The sequence below is a fragment of the Furipterus horrens genome, unplaced genomic scaffold, assembly GCF_987537825.1.
Source record: "Furipterus horrens unplaced genomic scaffold, mFurHor1.1.pri manual_scaffold_6, whole genome shotgun sequence".
Classification (NCBI taxonomy): Eukaryota; Metazoa; Chordata; class Mammalia; order Chiroptera; family Furipteridae; genus Furipterus; species Furipterus horrens.
This window is the reverse complement of record NW_028327176.1, coordinates 20,781,719-20,801,069: the sequence shown is the minus strand read 5'-3', so window position 1 is coordinate 20,801,069 and position 19,351 is coordinate 20,781,719. Positions and strand designations below refer to the sequence as shown.

At 36.9% G+C, this 19,351-nt stretch overlaps 1 non-coding gene across 1 annotated transcript; it reads left to right on the top strand.

The window, feature by feature from the left end:
• The first annotated feature begins 10,678 nt into the window (after positions 1 to 10,678).
• On the top strand, positions 10,679 to 10,785 carry LOC150005821 (U6 spliceosomal RNA). Its single transcript, XR_016512033.1, has one exon. It is a non-coding gene; the product is annotated as a U6 spliceosomal RNA (small nuclear RNA).
• Positions 10,786 to 19,351: the final 8,566 nt, after the last annotated feature.

The following is a 19,351-nucleotide window of genomic DNA, read 5'->3' as shown; positions in this document are numbered from 1 at the left end:
CCTCCGCTGCCTTGCGGCATACCTCTTCAGGGGAAAGGCTAAGGGAGTAAACCCCGACAGAAAATCCGGAGCCGGAGTCCCTAACGCGGTTTGACGTTGTAGTCAACACCGGCAACTCCTGCGGCGCACCTGAAGCCAAGCTGTATTGACTCCGTCTTTCCCTTGGACCCTTCAGCTGCGAAGAGAGGGGGGGTCTGCTGCATGGGCAACAGCAGACCCTCCATATCACCCTGCCCAGGCTCTGTAGCTTCAGCTTCACTGGAGAGGACACTCCAGCGTCATCGCAAGATGTCGATTCAACACGGGAGGAGACAGATACCGTGTCACTCCCGAGTCGGACTGCACAGCCATTCTCGGCGGTGCAGATAGACTCTTAAGAAGCTACACCATCGTCTCTCGAGACGGACGGCTGCCGACGACGATTCCTGAAATTGATGTTGCAGTTCATTGATTTTTTTATATTGCTGGCAGTCTGATGAATCCTCAGAAAATCTCATCTATTTCACTGATAAAGTTCCTAGTATCAATTGTTTTAAAATTAAGAGGACCTGTAAACATCATCAAGTCTGACTTTTACATTTTAGCTTTGGACATTCTAGAAACTTGGCAAACCACTATGATAGGTATAGTTAATATTTGACATATTCATGTAAAATTCATGAAGTTTAGAAATGAATGACCTTAATTTTTTTTTTTTTATATTCTTGCTTACTGATTCTAAGCTCCTCTTCTTGGCAGCCTTTCATTCACTTAAGTTGCAAAACTTCTATTAAGCATTACTCCCTGAAAAGGATTGTGCTAATCATTGGACTGATATAAATAACTAAGATGTTTTTGTAGAACTTTTTGTCTGATGGCTAGAATGTTCAGATTTGATTATGAAATTCATTGTTTTAGAATATCCATTGTTTCATTATGAAAAAAACAAAGATCTGCAAATAACAGTTCATTTGCAATTTTCCTTTTGATTTCAGAAATACTTTCTATAAATCTCTTTCCTAGTTCTATTTCTGCCTTCTTAGAGTACTAGGATAGTCTGTGCATGCTTCTCATCTTTTGTTCCTTTCTTTGAATGGCAAAACAATCTCCAAAGATGGTTTCTTAATTTAAATTGTCGAGTCCTTGTTAAGAACCCGCTAAGCAAAATGTAAAATATATTGCAAGAAGAAAATAAAACAGAATGATGGATGACTAGAATAAAATCTAGAAATAATTATTAACTTGGAATTCTTATGTGCCTTCATGCCAGGTCCATAGTGGATGGGAGCCCCAAAGACTCATGCTATTTTATTATTACTCGATATTTTTAAAGTAAGATCATTCCATAACCTCATTCTATTTTTCCCTCTGTGTGGCTACTAAAACCAAGGAAGAAGTGACCTAGTTGTTAAGCAACAACTACAGTATTAGGAGGAGATCCAGGGATACATCTTTTGAATCAAATAATCAAAATGTTTAAAATTAAAATGTGAAAGCACCCACTGAGCCATATATGTTTTAGGGGAAAAGTGGAAAATTGAATCGCAGCTTAGATGTTGGATGATTTTGTGTGCAGAACTTGTCTTTTTTAAGGGTACACAGTCATAGATTTTTGAGATTAAAAAAGGAAAATGCCAGGTCAAATACCTGAATAAGCTACAATCTTATACATCAAGCACACATCCAGAATTTGGACATATGATACTTTCTTCTATTAATTACTGAGCCTCACACATTCTAAAGGCATAGGATTAAATTTAAATGATGCAAATGGAAACGAGGTGGTTTGGTTGCCATCTGATATATCAGTGGCACCAGGGTAAAGCAGGGAGTGAGGAATCGAGAGAGGCAGTTGGAGCTTCAAGTCCAGGATTCCTGCAGAGGACACCAGAGGGGGAGAGACTGCTGTGGTGTTAGAAGAAGGAGAAACCAGGAACCGGTGAGGTTTAGAGGAGTTCCAGTGGAGAAGGTGCCGACATGTTTTTATGTAGGAGTGAAAGTTCATCAGGGGAGATAGCATATTGGCTAAGACTGCCAGGTTTTGGCATCAAAGATCTGGGTCCAACCTTGGCTCTTCCATTCTCTAGTGTGTGCATTTGAGCGAATTACTAAAACTTGCCTTAAGTCTTAGCAATCTTTGATGTGGCTATTTATTATTATTTTGCTGCCATTATTACATTTTAGGTCACTAAAAAGAATAGGGGAACATAAATCAACAAATTTAGTGCTAGTGATCAAAGTTAGTGTCTCTGATATAAAACAGATGGTTTTCTGCTTGGAGTAAAGATTCTCCAGAATATAGATGGATAAGAATTTGTTGATGTGTGTTGGAAGCCAAGAAAGGAAAAGAGACTGCCAATATAGGTAGAAATAATGAAACAAGTTCATGTAATAAGCATGCTCTGATCAAATAAGTTGTTTCTATGTATTTAATCAATGAGGGAAATTAAAAAATCTGATCATTTGTCTTAGGATTTATCAAACATATCCTTCTAAATAGAAACAACAAAAAACATAGCTGCACATGGGATTGCAAGCCTTTGATGATACTTTAACTTTAAATTGAGGAAGAACAGTTGTAAGTCCTGGGACCCAAATCCTTAAACACTGCTGGAAAATTTAAGGTTTCCATCACCCTCCCCTCATCCACACTGCAACTATACATTCATGTAGGCTTTTGCCACTTGTTTCTGGGAATATTTATTGTTCTAAAATCATTTTTGAATTATAAAAGTAACATACCAATTAACTTTGCTGTAAATTTTTAATGAAATCAAATTTTAAAATGCCCTCCATGACATATTTCCCACTGTTTTATATGTACAAGTAAATTTAGAAATAGATATTATGTGGGAGGAAGGTAGACATAAATGTCATACTGAAAGTATTACTGTGCAACTGGAATTTATCACTTAACAGTATGTGTCAAACCTGTCCATGTCCCTACACACATATACATGCACACACACACATTACATACACAGACAACTAATTTTTAAGAGGTTGTATAGTCTTACATACTATAGGATAATCATTTTCCATTTAATACTACTTGAGGTTATATTTTTGACTCTATTGTTATACATTTTTTAAAACTACCCTAAAACTAAGTGGTTTAACCCAAGAATAATCATTTTGTTTACTCACAAATCTGTAAGTTGAAAGGGCTTGGTGGAAAGGGTTCTGTATATACCATGTGGCATCAGCTGGGGTACTTTAATGACTGTTTAATCAGCTTCCAAGATGGCTCATCCAAATGGTTGGCAAGTTGGTGATGACTGCTGGCTAAGACCTCAGTTATTTTCCTTGTGGGTCTTTCCATGTGCTCTGGCCTTTCTCACAGCATGGTGTTTCAATTCCAAGAGCAAATGCCTCAAGAACTAAGACCAGCCAGGAAGTCCAGCAATTTCAGGTTCACAGAACATAGTCAGTCAGTGAAATTTAAATTCAGCACACGTTTAAGGGTAAGAGAATAGACTCTCTCTTGATGATGGAGTGATCGGTTTCTGAAAATTCATGTGCCTTTACAGCCATTTTGAAAAAGTAACATGTTCCAAATTTATTTTCAAACCCTTTGGTATTATAAATGATATTACAATATATGCAATTGCATACTTCTTGGTACATAAGTTAAGTAGTTCAATTGAAGTGGCCTTACTCCCAGTATTTATATCTATCTATCTAGTCATTCTAATATTCTATCAAAAGGCAATAAACAATTTCCAACACAATTAACTCACAATAGATATTTTCATTACTGTTATTTTTGTTGTCAATCTCATGGGAGAAAATATCTAATTGACTTTATTTATATTTCTTTCATTATAATTTCTGTTAAGCAATTTTTATGTCATTACTAACTTTAATTTTTCTTTCTGTGCTTTGTTTAACATTTTATACATCTCTCACTAGATTTTTCTAATGAATATGTAAGATTTTATGGAGTGGTCCTTTTTCTGATATTATATAATTTATTTCATGAATTGCAAGCAATTATCTAATGTTTTGGTTTGTCTTTTAATTTTCTATATTTTTACAGAGTTTTAAATTTGAGGTTGACAACTTCTTATTTTCTATTATGTCTTTTGTATTTTGTGATTTACATAAGAAAACATTACACACCCCTATACATATACACATATGCACTATTTTTCTTTATTTTATACAAAGAGTAAAAGGCTGTTTCTAATTGTTTATCTTTAAATCTGAGTTTTACTAGGGGATGATAAGAGGTGATAAAGTTTTCTTTTTCCTGACAGATAGTTAATTATCATAACATAACATAATTTATTGATAGTTCACATTTGCCTCCATGGATTGACAATACCAATATTATTATTAGTAACTTTCTAAGGCGGTTTGACGTTGTAGTCAACACCGGCAACTCCTGCAGCGCACCTGAAGCCAAGCTGTATTGACTCCGTCTTTCCTTTGGATCCTTCAGCTGCGAAGAGAGGGGGGGTCTGCTGCATGGGCAACAGCAGACCCTCCATATCACCCTGCCCAGGCTCTGTAGCTTCAGCTCCACTGGAGAGGAAACTCCAGCGTCATCGTAAGATGTCGATTCAACACGGGAGGAGACAGATACCGTGTCACTCCCGAGTCGGACTGCACAGCCATTCTCGGCTGTGCAGATAGACTCTTAAGAAGCTACACCATCGTCTCTCGAGACGGACGACTGCCGACGATTATATATGTCTTATGTGTATAACATGTAATATACATGTATTATATATGCAATACATAATACATGTATACATATAATATTTATAGATTATTAACCATATTATTATACATATTCTTTTCTTTTTTTTCTTTTCAGTGCTGGGGTGGTGGAGTTGTACCCTTTTAGCTTTCTTTTGTCTGGGAAGTTCTTTATTTTGCCTTCCATTTTAAATGAGATCCTTGCTAGGTAGACTAGTCTTGGTTGTAGGTCCTTGCTTTTCATTACTTGTATTACTTTGTGCCAATGCCTCCTGGTTTGTAGTGTTTCTAATGAAATAATTTTTGCCATTCTTGTTTGGCTTGTAGTGTTTCTGTTATCAGTTGATAGTCTTATCAGAGCTCTCCTGTGTGTTATTAGCTGTTTCTCCCTTGCTGCCTTTAAGATTCTCTCTTTGTCTTTAAATGGTGCCATTTTAATTATGACATGTCTTAGAGTGGACCTTGTTGGATTCATCTTCATTGGGATCCTCTATGCTTCCTGAACTTGCATGACTTTTTTCCTCACCAATTTAGGGAAGTTTTCTGTCATTTTTTTTTTAAGTTATTCTATCCCTTTCTCCTCTTCTCCTCCTTCTGTTGTCCCCATGATATAAATATTATTCTATTTAATGTTGTCCTGCGGATCCCTTAAACTGTCTTCACTCTTCTTGAGTCTTCTTCCCCCCCCCTTTTTTTTTTTTTTTTGCTCTGTCTGGGTGTTTTATTTTTCTACCCGTCCTGCAACTTGCCACTTTGATCTTGTGCTCCATTGACATGCTTTTGATTCCTTCTAGTGTATTCTTCATTTCAGATGTTTTCTTCATTTCTTCCTGTATCTTATTCATAGCTTTTATGTTCTTTGGCATGCTTATGTATTTCCCATAAGTTCCTTGTAGCTCCCAATAAGTTTCTGTTGTTCTCAGTGAGTTCCTTAAGCATCCTTATAAGCATTTTGTAAAATTCTATGTCTCCTAGATTGCTTGCCTCAATTTCATTTTCCTATTTTTCTGGGGATTCCTCCTTTCCTTTTGATTGGGAGTTATTTCATTGTCTCCCCATTTCAGGTGACTATTTTTGTTTGTTTCTGCATCTCAGATTGCTCTGCTTTGACTGTCTGTGAGGTGGACTTCTGTGCTAGGTGTTCTGTGTGACGCAATGCAGTGGTGCAGTCTTTTTGATTTCCTGACATGGTTGCTGTGGGATGCCTTTTATTTTCAGTTTATGTGGGCCCTCTTATTGTACATGGGCTTTGATTATTGATAGCTCATTCATTGATGGGTTCTCCCCCCTAGCTGGCTGACAGAGAGTAACAATCCCTGCAACATCTTTTGCGTGAAGAGTCTTCAAGACTCCTTGGCTCAAAACTTCACACCAGCTAAAGTTCCATTGACTGCTCAGGTTTTTTTGTCAGCAGATCAGCTGATAATCTGAACTGGGGGCCAAAGGAAGTGGATTCAGTTTTTACCAACTTTGCCACCATCTTGAAAAAATGAATTTTTTAAAACAAAAACATGATTTGGATGTTATGTCTGAAACCACTTTGCCTAATCTTGGGCCTTGAATATTTTCTTTTAAAACCTTTATAAATTTACATTTTTATCTATTATGCCATTATGAGTTAATTTTTACATAAGATATGAGGTTGAGTTTGAGGTTCATTTCTTCTTTTTTTTTTTTAATTATATTTTTTGGTTTTTCAATTAGAGTTGTCCCATTTTTCCCCCATTGCTCAACCCCACCCAGCCCACCCCTTCTCCCACAATTATATCCCTCCTCGTTGTCCATGTCCATGAGTCATTTATACACGTTCATTGACTAAACCCTTCCCTTTCTTATCCCCCTTCTCTCCCTCTCACTCCCCCTATCGACTGTTATTCTGCTCCTTGTCCTATTTAGTTCATTTCTTTAAGTTGTTCTTTAGTTTCCTGTATTAGGTGATATCATATGGTATTTTTCTTTCTGTGCCTGGCTTATTTGACTAAGCATAATTTTCTCTAGATCCATCCATGTTGACACAAATGGCAGGAGTTCCTTCTTTTTCTCTGCTGCGTAGTATTCCATTGTGTAAATGTACCACAGTTTTTTGACTGACTCATCTAAAGATGGGCACTTAGCTATTTCCAGCACTTAGCTATTGTAAACAGTGCTGCAATGAGCATAGAGGTGCATAAGTTCTTTTGAATTAGGGTTTTAGAATTTTGGGGGTATAATCCTAGCAGTGGAATCGCTCATTCAAAAGGCAGTTCTATTTTTAGTTTTTTGAGGTAATTCCATACTTTTTTCCATAGTGGCTGCACCAGTCTGCATTCCCATCAACAGTGCTGTAGGGTTCCTATTTCTCGACATCCTCACCAGCACTTGTTGTTTGTTGGTTTGTTGATGATGGCCATTCTGACTGGTGTGAGGTGGTGTCTCATTGTGGTTTTTATTTGCATCTCTCTGTTGGCTAGTGATGTTGAGCAATTTTTCATGTGTATATGGACATTCTTTATGTCCTCTTACGAGAAGTGTTTGTTCGGTTCCTCTGCCCATTTTTTAATTGGGCTGTCTGTCTTCTTGGTGTTGAGTCATATGAGCTCTTTATATATTTTGAAGATCAGTCCCTTATCTGAGATATCATTGGCAAATATGTTTTCCCATATGGTTGCTTTTCTTTTCATCTTGCTGATGTTGTCTTTTGCTGAGCAGAAACTCTTTAGTTTGATGTAGTCCCATTTGTTTATTTTTTTTCTTTATTTTTCTTGCCTTTGGAGATGTATCTGTGAAAATATTGTTACGTGGGATATCTGAAAATTTCCTGCCTATGTTTTCCTCTAGGACTTTTATGGTGTTATGGCTTACATTTAAGTCTTTGATTCATCTTGAGTTTATTGGGTAAATTAGTGGCCTAGTTTCATTTTTTTGGCATGTCCCTGTCCACTATCCCAGCATCATTTGTTAAAAAGGCTCTTCTTACTCCATTTTATGTTCCTTCCTCCTTTATCAAATATTAGTTGACGGTATATTTCTGGATTTATTTCTAGACTCTCTATTTTGTTCCATTGATCTATATGTCTACTCTTATGCCAGTACCAGACTGTTTTGATCACAGTGGCTTTGTAGTATTGTTTGATGTCTGGTATTATCATACATATTCTTGATCAGCCCAGCTATTCAAATTCTTGGTAACTGAATCTCAATGACAAACAACTATTAAAATTTTCTGTTGGGAGACATCTCTTCAACAAGTTAGATACAAAAATGCGACCAACTAGATTTTAGTGAAATTAATTCTTCCAAAGTCCTAGGTTTCAAATTTGACCATGTCATGTGCTAGGTATAATATCTTAGTCAAAGCATTTCCCCTGTATAACCACAATTTTTTCTTGTGTAATTTGAGATAGCAAGAATAGATGATGTCAAGAATCTAAGATGTTGAAGGAGTAAGTGAAAGCTACACTAACCCTCCCAGGACCAATCTGGAATTACAACTAAATTGTAGAGAAAGGGTCCTGAATAATCAACTGAAAACTACCTGGAGAGAAGCCTTATAAACATGGACAGACAAAAGAAACCACTTCACCCCAACATGACTCATAGGGAGTTCAGAGGAGGTGTGAGAGGGCTGCCTGGGCTCCAGGGGTGGCAGTTGAGGATCTGGAGGGACATTTCAGTGCTGGGAGGGTTCCCCTGAGAAGTGTGGGGTCTAAACCCTAAGCTGGGCTCCCTAGTCTATAGCACCAGAGCCAGAAGGGAACCTATATAATATCCAGCTGTGAAAAGCAGCAGGTTTCTGTCTCTTGGGGAGAGATTGTTGGAGACTCAGAGAGCTTCTTAAAGGGCCAATGCACAAAATTTCATTTACAGCCACTTACCCTGGGCTCTGGCAGAGGGAGGGCAGAGTAGACTAGAGATGCTTTAGGAGAGTCTGGGGTTGGTGGTTCTGTGGAGAGAACTGAAGGAACAGCCACCAGGATCCCCATGCTGAGTCATTCCCCATACTGCAGAAGCCATTTTTCTCAGGCAGAACACTCCTCTCTTAAGTAGCATCAGCCCGAGGGGAAGCAAGAGCCCTGCCCACAGAATTACTCTGCCTTACCCTGTGGAGCATAAGCCTGGCTGCTGATTACAGCTTGCTTAGCTTAACAACTGGTCAGTTTAATGACTGGTTGTTTTAACTGTTAAGGCAGAAAATACAAAGAAGTAGCCAAAAAATGGAAAGAACAGAGAATTCTCTAGGTGAAAAACTAAATGAAATGGAGGCAAGCAATTTGTCAGATAGAGAGTTTAGAGTAATGATTATAAGGATACTCAAAAGCATGAAAGAAGACATAGAAACCATAAACAAGGACCAGTAAGAAATAAAAAATGCAATACAGTAGTCCCTCTCTATATTGCGGTTCATTTATCGTGGCCTCTCTGTATCGCGGGATTTTTTTAAATATTATATTTAATTATTTATCACGGATTTTTTTGCTATATCACATGATTTTGTGGTACTGTATACATATGTTGTTAAAGTTACATAGGTTTAAGAGTGTAGAATAAATGTAAGGTTCCTACTTCGCGGAGGTGGGGGGCAGGGTTCTAGAATGTAATACCCGCAATAAGTGAGGGAATACTGTATCTGAAATAAATAATACACTGGAAGGAATAAACAGTAGGTTAGAAGAAGATTGTACCAGTGATTTGAAAAACTAAGAGGAAAACTACACCCAGACAGAGCAGCAAAAAGAAAAAAAGAATTTTTAAAAAATGAGGAGAACTTCAAAAACATTTTGGACAACATGGAGCAGAACATCCACCAATGGGAATACCAGAAAGAGAATAGGTCAAGCAAGGAATCAAGAAATTATTTGATGAAATAATGACCCAAAACTTTGTTAATCTGGTAAAGGAAAAATACACATAAATCCAGAAAGCTCAGAGAGTTCCAAACAAGTTGGAACCAAAGAGACTTACACCAAAACAAAATCATAATTAAAATGACAAGGCTCAAAGACAAGGAGAGAATCCTAAAAGCTGGGGGGAAAAAATGTAGTTACCTATAAGGCAGCACCAATTAGACTGCCATCTGATCTCTCAACAGAAACATTTCAGGTCAGAAGGGAGTGGTGTGAAATATTCAATGTGATGAAAAGCAAGGACCTACAGCAAAGGCTACTTTACCCAGCAAGGCTATCATTTAAAATTGAAAAAGAAATAAAGAGCTTCCTAGTCAAGAAAAAGTTAAAGGAGTTTGTTAATGCCAAACCAGTAAGCAGTACTACAGCAATGTTAAAGGACTTGCTTTAAAAAAAAAAAAGATAAGCAGAAGAAGATGAAGAAGAAAAAGAAGAAGCAAAGAAAAACAGTCTAACAATATAATGGCACTACATATGTATCTATCAATAATCACCTTAAATGTAAATGGTTTAAATGCTCTAACCAAAAGCCATAAGGTAGCTGAATAAATAAGAATACAAGACCCATTTATATGCTGCCTCCAAGAGACCCTTCTCAGATCAAAAGATACACACAGAGTAAAAGTAAATGGATGGAAAATGATAGTATGTGCAAATAGAGGTTTTTTTAAAAGCTGGGATTGCAATAGTTATATCTGATGAAACAGACTTTAAAACCAAGGCTCTAGTAAAAGACAAAGAAGAACACTATCTAATGATAAAGGGAACAATTCAACAAGAGGATATAACCCCAGAAGACATTTATGCACTCAACATAGGAGCACATAAATATGTAAAGCAAATCTTGATGAACATCAAGGAAGAGACTGAGAGAAATACAGTCACAGTCAGGAATTTTAACACTCCATTGACTTCAATGGAGAGATCTTAAAGGCAGAAAATCAACAAGGAGACAGTGACCTTCAATGCATAGTATATAAACTGTATTTAATTTATATATTCAGAGCATTCACCCCAAAGCAGCAGAATATACATAATTTTCAAGTGCACATGGAATGTTTTCTGAGATAGACCACAGGATAGAATACAAAACAAGTCTCAATAAATGTATGGTGCTTGCTTTGGCAGCACATATACTAAAGTTGGAACAATACAGAGAAAATCAGCATGGCCTCTGCGCGAGGATGATACGCAAATTCATGAAGTGTTCCATATTTTTAAAAAACTAAAAATGGAAATGGCTTTGGGTCCAGTAATTCTATTGCTAGGATTATACCCCCAAAATTCTGAAATAACAATTTAAAAGAACCGGTGCACCCCTATTCATAGCAGCATTATTTATAATAGCCAAGTGCCGGAAACAGCCTAAGTGCCCATCAGTGGATGAGTGAATCAAAAAACTGTGGTACATTTACACAATGGAGTACTATGCAGCAGAAAGAAAAAACTCATACCTTTTGCTACAGCATGGATGGGACTTGAGAGTATTATGCTAAGTGAAATAAGCCAGGTGGTGAAAGACAAATATTATATAATCTCACCTAATACAGGAAACTAATGAACAAAACAAATGAGCAAAATAGAACCAGAGGCATGTAAACAAGAAACAGACTGACCGTGACAGAGGGGAGGGGGAGGGAGAGAAGTGGAGAAAAGAAGGGGAAAAGTCTAGTCAAGGAACTAGTATAAATGACGTATAGACATGGACAACAGGGTGGGGATTGACTGTGGGAGAGGGGAGAGGTGGGTGGCGAAGGGGAGATCAAAGGGGAAGAATGGGACAACTGTAATAGAAAAACAATAAAATAAATTTAGAAAAAAGAAAAAATTAGGAAGACTGAAATCATATCAAGCATATTCTCTGACCACAATACTATGAAACTAGAAATCAATCACAATAGAAACACTGAAAAACACACAAAAACAGGGAAGCTAAATTACATGTTATTAAACAATGAATGGGTTAACAACAAGATAAAGGAAGAAATCAAAAGAAACCTTGAAACAAATGAAAATGAGAACACAACAATGCAAAATCTGTGGGACACTGGAAAAGCAATCTTAAGAGGAAAAAATGCAGCATTACAGGCCTATCTCAAAAAACAAGAAAAAGCCAAAATGAACAATCTAACTACACATTTAAAGGAACTTGAAAAAGAATAACAACCAAAGCCCCAAGTAAATAGAAAAAAATAAATAATAAAGATCAGAGCAGAAATAAACAAAATAGAGCCTAAAAAAGGATTTAAAAAATCAGTGAATCCAAAGACTGACAAACTTTTAACTGGACTCATCGAAAGAAGGAAGAAACAAAGAAAGAAAGAAAGAGAGAGAGAGAGAAAGAAAGAAAGGGAGGAAGGAAGGAAGGAAGGAAGGAAGGAAGGAAGGAAGGAAGGAAGGAGGAGGGAAGGAACGAAGGAAGGAAGGAAGGAGGAAGGAAGAAGGAAGGAAGGAAGGAAAGAAAGAAAGAAAGAAAGAAAGAAAGAAAGAAAGAAAGAAAGAAAGAAAGAAAGAAAGAAAGAAAGAAAAGAAAGAAAGAAAAAAAGAAAGAAAGAAAGAACCCAAATAAATAAAATTAGAAATGAAAGAGGAGAAATAATAACTGACACCAAGGAAATACAAAGGATTACTGGAAAATATATTCCTGGCTGGTTTGGCTCAGTGGATTGAGCGTCGGCCTGCGAGCTAAGTGTCGCTGGTTCGATCTTCCAGTCAGGGCACACCAGAGAAGGAAAACTCTGACTCCAAAAAACCTCCGCTGCCTTGCGGCATACCTCTTCAGGGGAAAGGCTAGGGGAGTAAACCCCGACAGAAAATCCGGAGCCAGAGTCCCTAAGGCGGTTTGACGTTGTAGTCAACACCGGCAACTCCTGCGGCGCACCTGAAGCCAAGCTGTATTGACTCTGTCTTTCCCTTGGACTCTTCAGCTGCGAAGAGAGGGGGGGTCTGCTGCATGGGCAACAGCAGACCCTCCGTATCACCCTGCCCAGGCTCTGTAGCTTCAGCTTCACTGGAGAGGACACTCCAGCGTCATCGCAAGATGTCGATTCAACACGGGAGGAGACAGATACCGTGTCACTCCCGAGTCGGACTGCACAGCCATTCTCGGCGGTGCAGATAGACTCTTAAGAAGCAACACCATCGTCTCTCAAGACGGACGGCTGCCGACGACTGGAAAATATGATGAACTATATGCCAACAAACTGGACAACCTGGATGAAATGGATAAATTCCTAGAAACATACAATCTTCCAAAACTAAATCAGGAAGAATCAGAGAATCTGAATACACCTAGTGGAATTGAAGCAGTAATAAAAAAAAAACTCCCAACAAACAGAAGCCCAGGATCAGATGGCTTCACCGGGGAATTTTACCAAAGACTCCGAAAAAAATTAACACCTCTGATTCTCAAACTATTTCATAAAATTCAAGAGGAGGGAAGGCTCCCAAATTCATTTTACATAAATTTTTTAAATATTCGCCAGCACTATCCTAATTACACATATCAATGGAACAGAACAGAGAGCCCAAAAATAAACCCACACTTTTATAGTCAATTAATATTTGACAGAGGAAGCAAGCACATACAATGGGCTACAGACAGTTTATTCAATAAATGGTGTTGGGAAAATTGGACAGATACATGCAGAAAATGAAACTCAACCACTTTCTTACACTACACACAAGAATAAATTCAAAATAGATCAAAGACTTAAATGTTAGACCCCAAACCATAAAAATCCTAGAAGAAAACATAGGCAGCAAAATTTCAGACATTGCTTGTAACAATTTCTTATCAGATATAGCTCCTCAGGCAAGGGAAACAAAAAGAGAAACAAACAAATGGGACTACATCAAACTAAAAAAATTTTTCACATCAAAGGAAAACATCTACAATATAAAAAGACAACCCACAGAATGGGAGAACATATTCATTGATACATCTGATAAGGGGGTAATATCCAAAACTTACAAAGTACTTACAAAACTCAACACCCAAAAACCAAGCAACCCAATTAAAAAATGGGGAAAGGACCTGAATAGATACTTCTCCAAAGAGGACATATAGATGGCCATTAGGCATATGAAAAAATGCTCAACTTCACCAATCATCAGAGAAGTACAAATTAAAACCACAATGAGATACCATCTCATACCTCTCAGAATGGCCATCATCAATAAATCAACAAACCAGAAGTGTTAGTGAGGAGGTAGAGAAAGGTAGGTTACTCTTCTGCACTGCTGCAGTCTGGTACAGCCACTGTGGAAAACAGTATGGAAATAACTCAAAAAATTAAAAGTGGACCTACCCTTTGACCCAGTGATCCCACTTTTGGGAATATATCTGAAGGAACCCAACCCACTAATTTGAAAGAACATAAACACCTCTATGTTAATTGCAGCAATATTTATAATCACCAAGATATGGAAGCAGCCCAAGTGTCCATCAATAGCTGAGTGAATAAAACAACTATCAGACATTTACACAATGGGATACTACTTAGCTATAAAAAAGAAGAAAATTTTTACCTTTTTCAACAGTATGGATGAACCTGGAGAAAATTGTGCTAAGTGAAATAAGCCAGTCAGAGAAAAACAAACATCATATGGTTTCACTCATATGTGGAATCTAATGAAAAAGCTGAACTAACAATGAAAATGGGGACAGACTCATAGATGGAGAGCAGGATGACAGCTAGTGGGTGGCAGATGTTAGGGGGTGGAGGGATTGAGCAAAAAGGAAAAAGGTCTCATGATATGGACAACAGTGCGGTGATGGCTGGAGGGGAGGGAGGTATAAGAGGACTAAAAGGTAATGTAAAAAATACAATAAAGATTAAATTTTTTAAAAAGAAAAGAATAAATGATGTCTTGGGGATCTTCTAGCTCCAGATACATAAAATTTAATAGATTTTCAACCAGTACTTGGCAGAAGTAGTTGTGAAACAAATATTTGATAAATGGATAAATATATGTGCCAGGAATGTAATGGATTCATCTAAATATGGCCTATTCATTGCTTGAGCAGGAGTCTCACACTTAGCTGGAATTCCAATGTGGCTTAGAAAAAATATATATTATATTAGTAGTGCAAGAATACTCTTTTGATTCCCAGGCTAATTCATTATTTGATCATGTTTGGCCAGAGAACAGTTTTGTGAAAACCTGAGGCTACCTCTGGACTATTTTGGAAAGTAGTATCTGTCATTAGAATGAAATGTGAGATCAGTAGCACATTGTTATTTATTTGCCATCTCTACCCCAGATGTGTGTGTGTGTGTGTGTGTGTATTTGATGCTTCGCTGAATGATAATGAAATACAAAGAGTCCTCCCTCAGTACCTCTGAAAAACTAAGTAATGAGCCAATCCTGGAGATAGATTAACCTTAATGTTTACATATGAGTTAATGAGAGTCATGATGATTTATGATTCGTTCACTTTTCAATAGAAACAACATTCTCTCTTTTCTTTTTCCTGTGATAATTACCTGTTTAATTTTATAAGAATTTGCCAACTGTTTTCCAGAATGGCTATACCATTTTACATTCCCACAAGCAATGTATGAGTGATCCAGTTTCTCCAAAACCTCACAAGCATTTGATGGTGTTACTACTCTTTTTTAAGTTTTAGCCATTCTGATAGGTGCATACTGGATATCTCATTGTAGTTTTAATTAGCATTTTCCTGATGACTAACTTAAAATTTTTGCACCCATTCCTGTGTACATTCAGAAAACAGAATTTCATATAAATTGAATATGACAAATACCATATGATACCACTTATAAGAGGGATCTAATGAGCAAAGTTAGCTAATGAGCAGAAACAGAACCAGAGGCATGGAAACAGAGAACAGGCTGCCAGCTGCCAGAGAAAAGTGCAGGGCAGGGTGGTGGGAAGAAGGGGAAGGGAGTAGTCAGACAGCCTCCTCTTTGAGAAGGAAGCTACAGAGAGCCTTATACTATCATGGAGTAAAAAACCAATTCTCTCTTTCTAGCCGCTCAGCCAAACATAAATGGTATGCTTAAAAAGAGTGTTTCATTTTTTCAACACAGAAATGTTAGGAGTTTTCTAGAGTACACTCTCTTAATTGAGGATAATTTTTTTCCTTCTTGGAAATTATGGCTTTTGCTAGAGTAGAAGTCGTTTCATGGCTTAAAATGATAAATAGTAGCACTGTATGAAAAATCTACTGGTTTCTAGGGTTTGATAAGGGATTATTCTTTTTCAATACCTATAATTAACCATCTTCTAATGTAATACTTAAAAATATGAAATGTCCTTCACATTTGATTAGGGCATTTTTTTCTTTCTTTCATATTCTACGGTGAAAAGGTAGGCATGGTTTACTATAAGCTTATAACTATCATTTTGAAATGCATAACATTTCAAAAGATAATTTATGCTGGACACCAAAACCAGAAATAGTAAGTATACATATGTATGCCAAAGTGTTAGTCTTTTTTATTCATACTTAAATCCTAGGGATCTATATTTAACTATTTAGGGTAAGCATAAGAACATAATCCACATATAAGTAGCTTTCCCATAAGAATGACACAAACAGTTTTGCTCTTTTGTGAAGTGTAATAAAACTGCACTTTATTACAACTGAAATTAATGTAGAAATCCCTCTTGTAATCATTTTTAAAATGGAATGAAATTTTTCTCTCACCTGAATATTGGTAGCAAGTTAATGGTGGGAATCACTAATTAAGAATTAGAATCAAACATAGTTTTAATTATGTCTGAATAATAATATGTCTAGAAAGGCTTGAAAATATGGGATTGTTACTGAGTCTAATCAAACTGGTCTATTCCTTGTACCCTAACCAATTAAGTTAGTGATTTAGTTTGAGATACTTTCCCATCTCTAACTGATTTTCTAAGTAACATTCTTTCTTAAGGTCCATTGTCAGAAACTGTAAAAGATCTAAAAACTTTCCCTATTTGAAAGCTAAGAAGTTAACCTACCACAGTCATGGATATTGGCAGAAGACACAAGACTCCTGGGTCAGAGACAAAGGACTTCATTACTCATGGCACAACAAGCATCATTAGGTTCCTTTTTCCCCTGATCCTCCTTGCCCTCAAGTTCCATAGAAGCAACATGGAGCAACCCAAGTAGGTGTTATGTATGCAAAAGTTTTGTGTCATAGTCAGTGAAGCCCAAGATTAGGAAACCTGAGTTATTTATAGTGAATGCAAGCAAGCTTGCCCAAACTTTGCCCTAGAGGGAAGCATTATCTTTATCATATTGGGCAGCCTTCTGTTCTGGAAGGAGGGATACACTGTCTTTATCTTCTAAGGTTGTTTAGTGTATAGACATCCTTATAATGGTACTCCAGAACAAAAACTGTTTGTACAAACAGAAACAGTGCCTGTGCTCAGTAGACACGACAAACACAGTGAGACCCATGGAGAACTGTCTCCCACTATGCATGACTCTTATGAAGTCTGCTATTACTACCCAAGTCCAGTCCCCACACCTTTTCTGTACTTCCGTCAAACACTCCATTGCAGACTCTGACATGTAAAGTTTATCGTTAATTAGAGTGTGCTCAGAACAAAACCTAGCACATCCTGAGCATGAAATACATGTCAGCTGTTACCATTATATTTGTTTCATTCTAGGTATATGGCAATCTCAGAAAAGAGAGAATACATCTTTGATGGTAAGGAGAGTATTGTTTTGGTACTCCCAGTGACCAGCATAAGCAGATGAGTATACATCACAGTGCTTCAGACTCTCCCTCTAGTTAAAGTTATTCCCATGGTTCTCAGGATGTCTTCCTAAAAGTGTGAGAGTCTAAAGGACAACTACTCCTTGCTTCAAAATTTGACTCCTTTAATGACTGATGTCAGAACTTTCTATTCCTCTACTTTCTGAATGATTGAATGCCTTTCGTTTGCCCAGGTCTCTTGAACACTGGATAGATGTCAGCTCTAGCCTCTGATATATGTCTTATCCTTTTGGTCTGCTGAGATTTCCTAGATTTATGACTTTAAGATGTGTGAGTATCTCACATATACTTCTAAATTTGTCTAGAAATTCTACCCTCTCATACCCTTCTAGAGTGTGTTAACATCTTTCTGGATGCATTCTGAACTCTCTAGACTTACCTATATTTTGGTTCAGACTCACCATTCAGTGAATTGAGTCAAATTCTCCAAGTCCTACCAAGAGCTCTTATTGTTACATTATCCTTAGATTTTTCTTTCTAGCAGTGATATAAAACTGTGGTTAAGATTTCAGGCCCTGGGCACTGTGCCTGGGACCACGTATTGTTTCTGCCACTCACGTGGCTCTTAGGGAAGTAGTCACACTCTACTGAGTTTCCTCATGAATGAAATGGAGATCATATTCCCCAATTCATAGAGCTGTTGTGAAATAATACATGTAGAACACTTAATAAAGTATAACACATATAATTGCTCAATAAATGTTAAATATTATTGATTATTATTATTATTATTAATAATTATTCCCCGAGGATCTTGGATTGTTATTCATAGAAGTGGATCAGTTACGATTCACAGGATTAATCAAATAAAATAACTCATAATCCTGCCATAATTTCCATGCCCTGGAACCCTAATCCAGGCTTACCACTGATAGAGCCACTGAAGTCAATTTCTACTACAATGATGCTGGAATTTCCTTTTGTTAAATGGATTAAATTCTTGAGACTGACCCAGCAGAGCCATTGAGATACATGTGTTCTCCTTCCTCATTCTCTGTCCCTTTACCTGTACAAAAGCTTTTCTGAGAAATGGCTGCTGGGGAAAGTCTGGAAAGGGACCAGAGCAGTGATGGCTGAACCATCTCAAGAAGATAGAAATTAAATGTCTGTTTCTAGGGAAGTGGGAAGAGAAGATAGTTTCATAACTATCTCCATTAATATAAATGGTAATCCTCTGTCCTCAAGATAGAAAAAGAAGAGATTAAAATATAATAAGGGAAATTTATACATATTTTAAAGTAATGTAGTTTGAAAGGAGGCATGACTGAAATTCAGCAGTGGAGAGGGGAAAGGATGAGGGGGTGTAGAGATGTTCTGGTAATGTTTACAAATTCTATGCATTATCCACTTCTTACCTATCTCTCAAAAGTCTCTTTGCTAAAGATAAGTATCCTTATTAATGCAAATAAGAGAAACTGTGCCATGAAAAATAATTCTTTTGCTGCTCATAGTCTTAAGTGCTTTTAATAATTGAATCATTTGAAGTATTCACATAGGCCAACTTAAAACGAAAAAATGAAAATAATATAAGCAGAAAAAGTTGCACGCTTAGTAATTAACCTCTTACCTTTATTGTATTGCCCTTTATTAAAGTCAAAGCATTACTCAAGAATGATAAGGAAGCAATCTTATGAGTTAAACTTTTGAAACATAAAATTGTATTTTCTGTTAATTTTTCTCTTCTTGTTTTGTGTAAAAGATAATACTATTGAATGAATGCATTGCTTGTGTGCAAATACATGTCTGAAACAATGCCTATTCTTGGTTTATATCCCATTCAGAGAATTGTGGCCTCATTTTCTCATTTACATTATTTAATATTTGCCTGCAGCTGCTTTTTGGCAGTAGGTAGGGTATTTGATGATTCTTCCATGTTGCATAAACATTTTACTTCAAAGAGATTACCTCTTCATATCCAACTGGATCAAGACAAATGTATAATTCTGTCCCATATCTTTAATATTTCAAAATAACCTGAGTTATTGTTTGATGGAGTACCATTAGGTGCAGTTTGAAACTTTTTCATGGACAGTACATGTA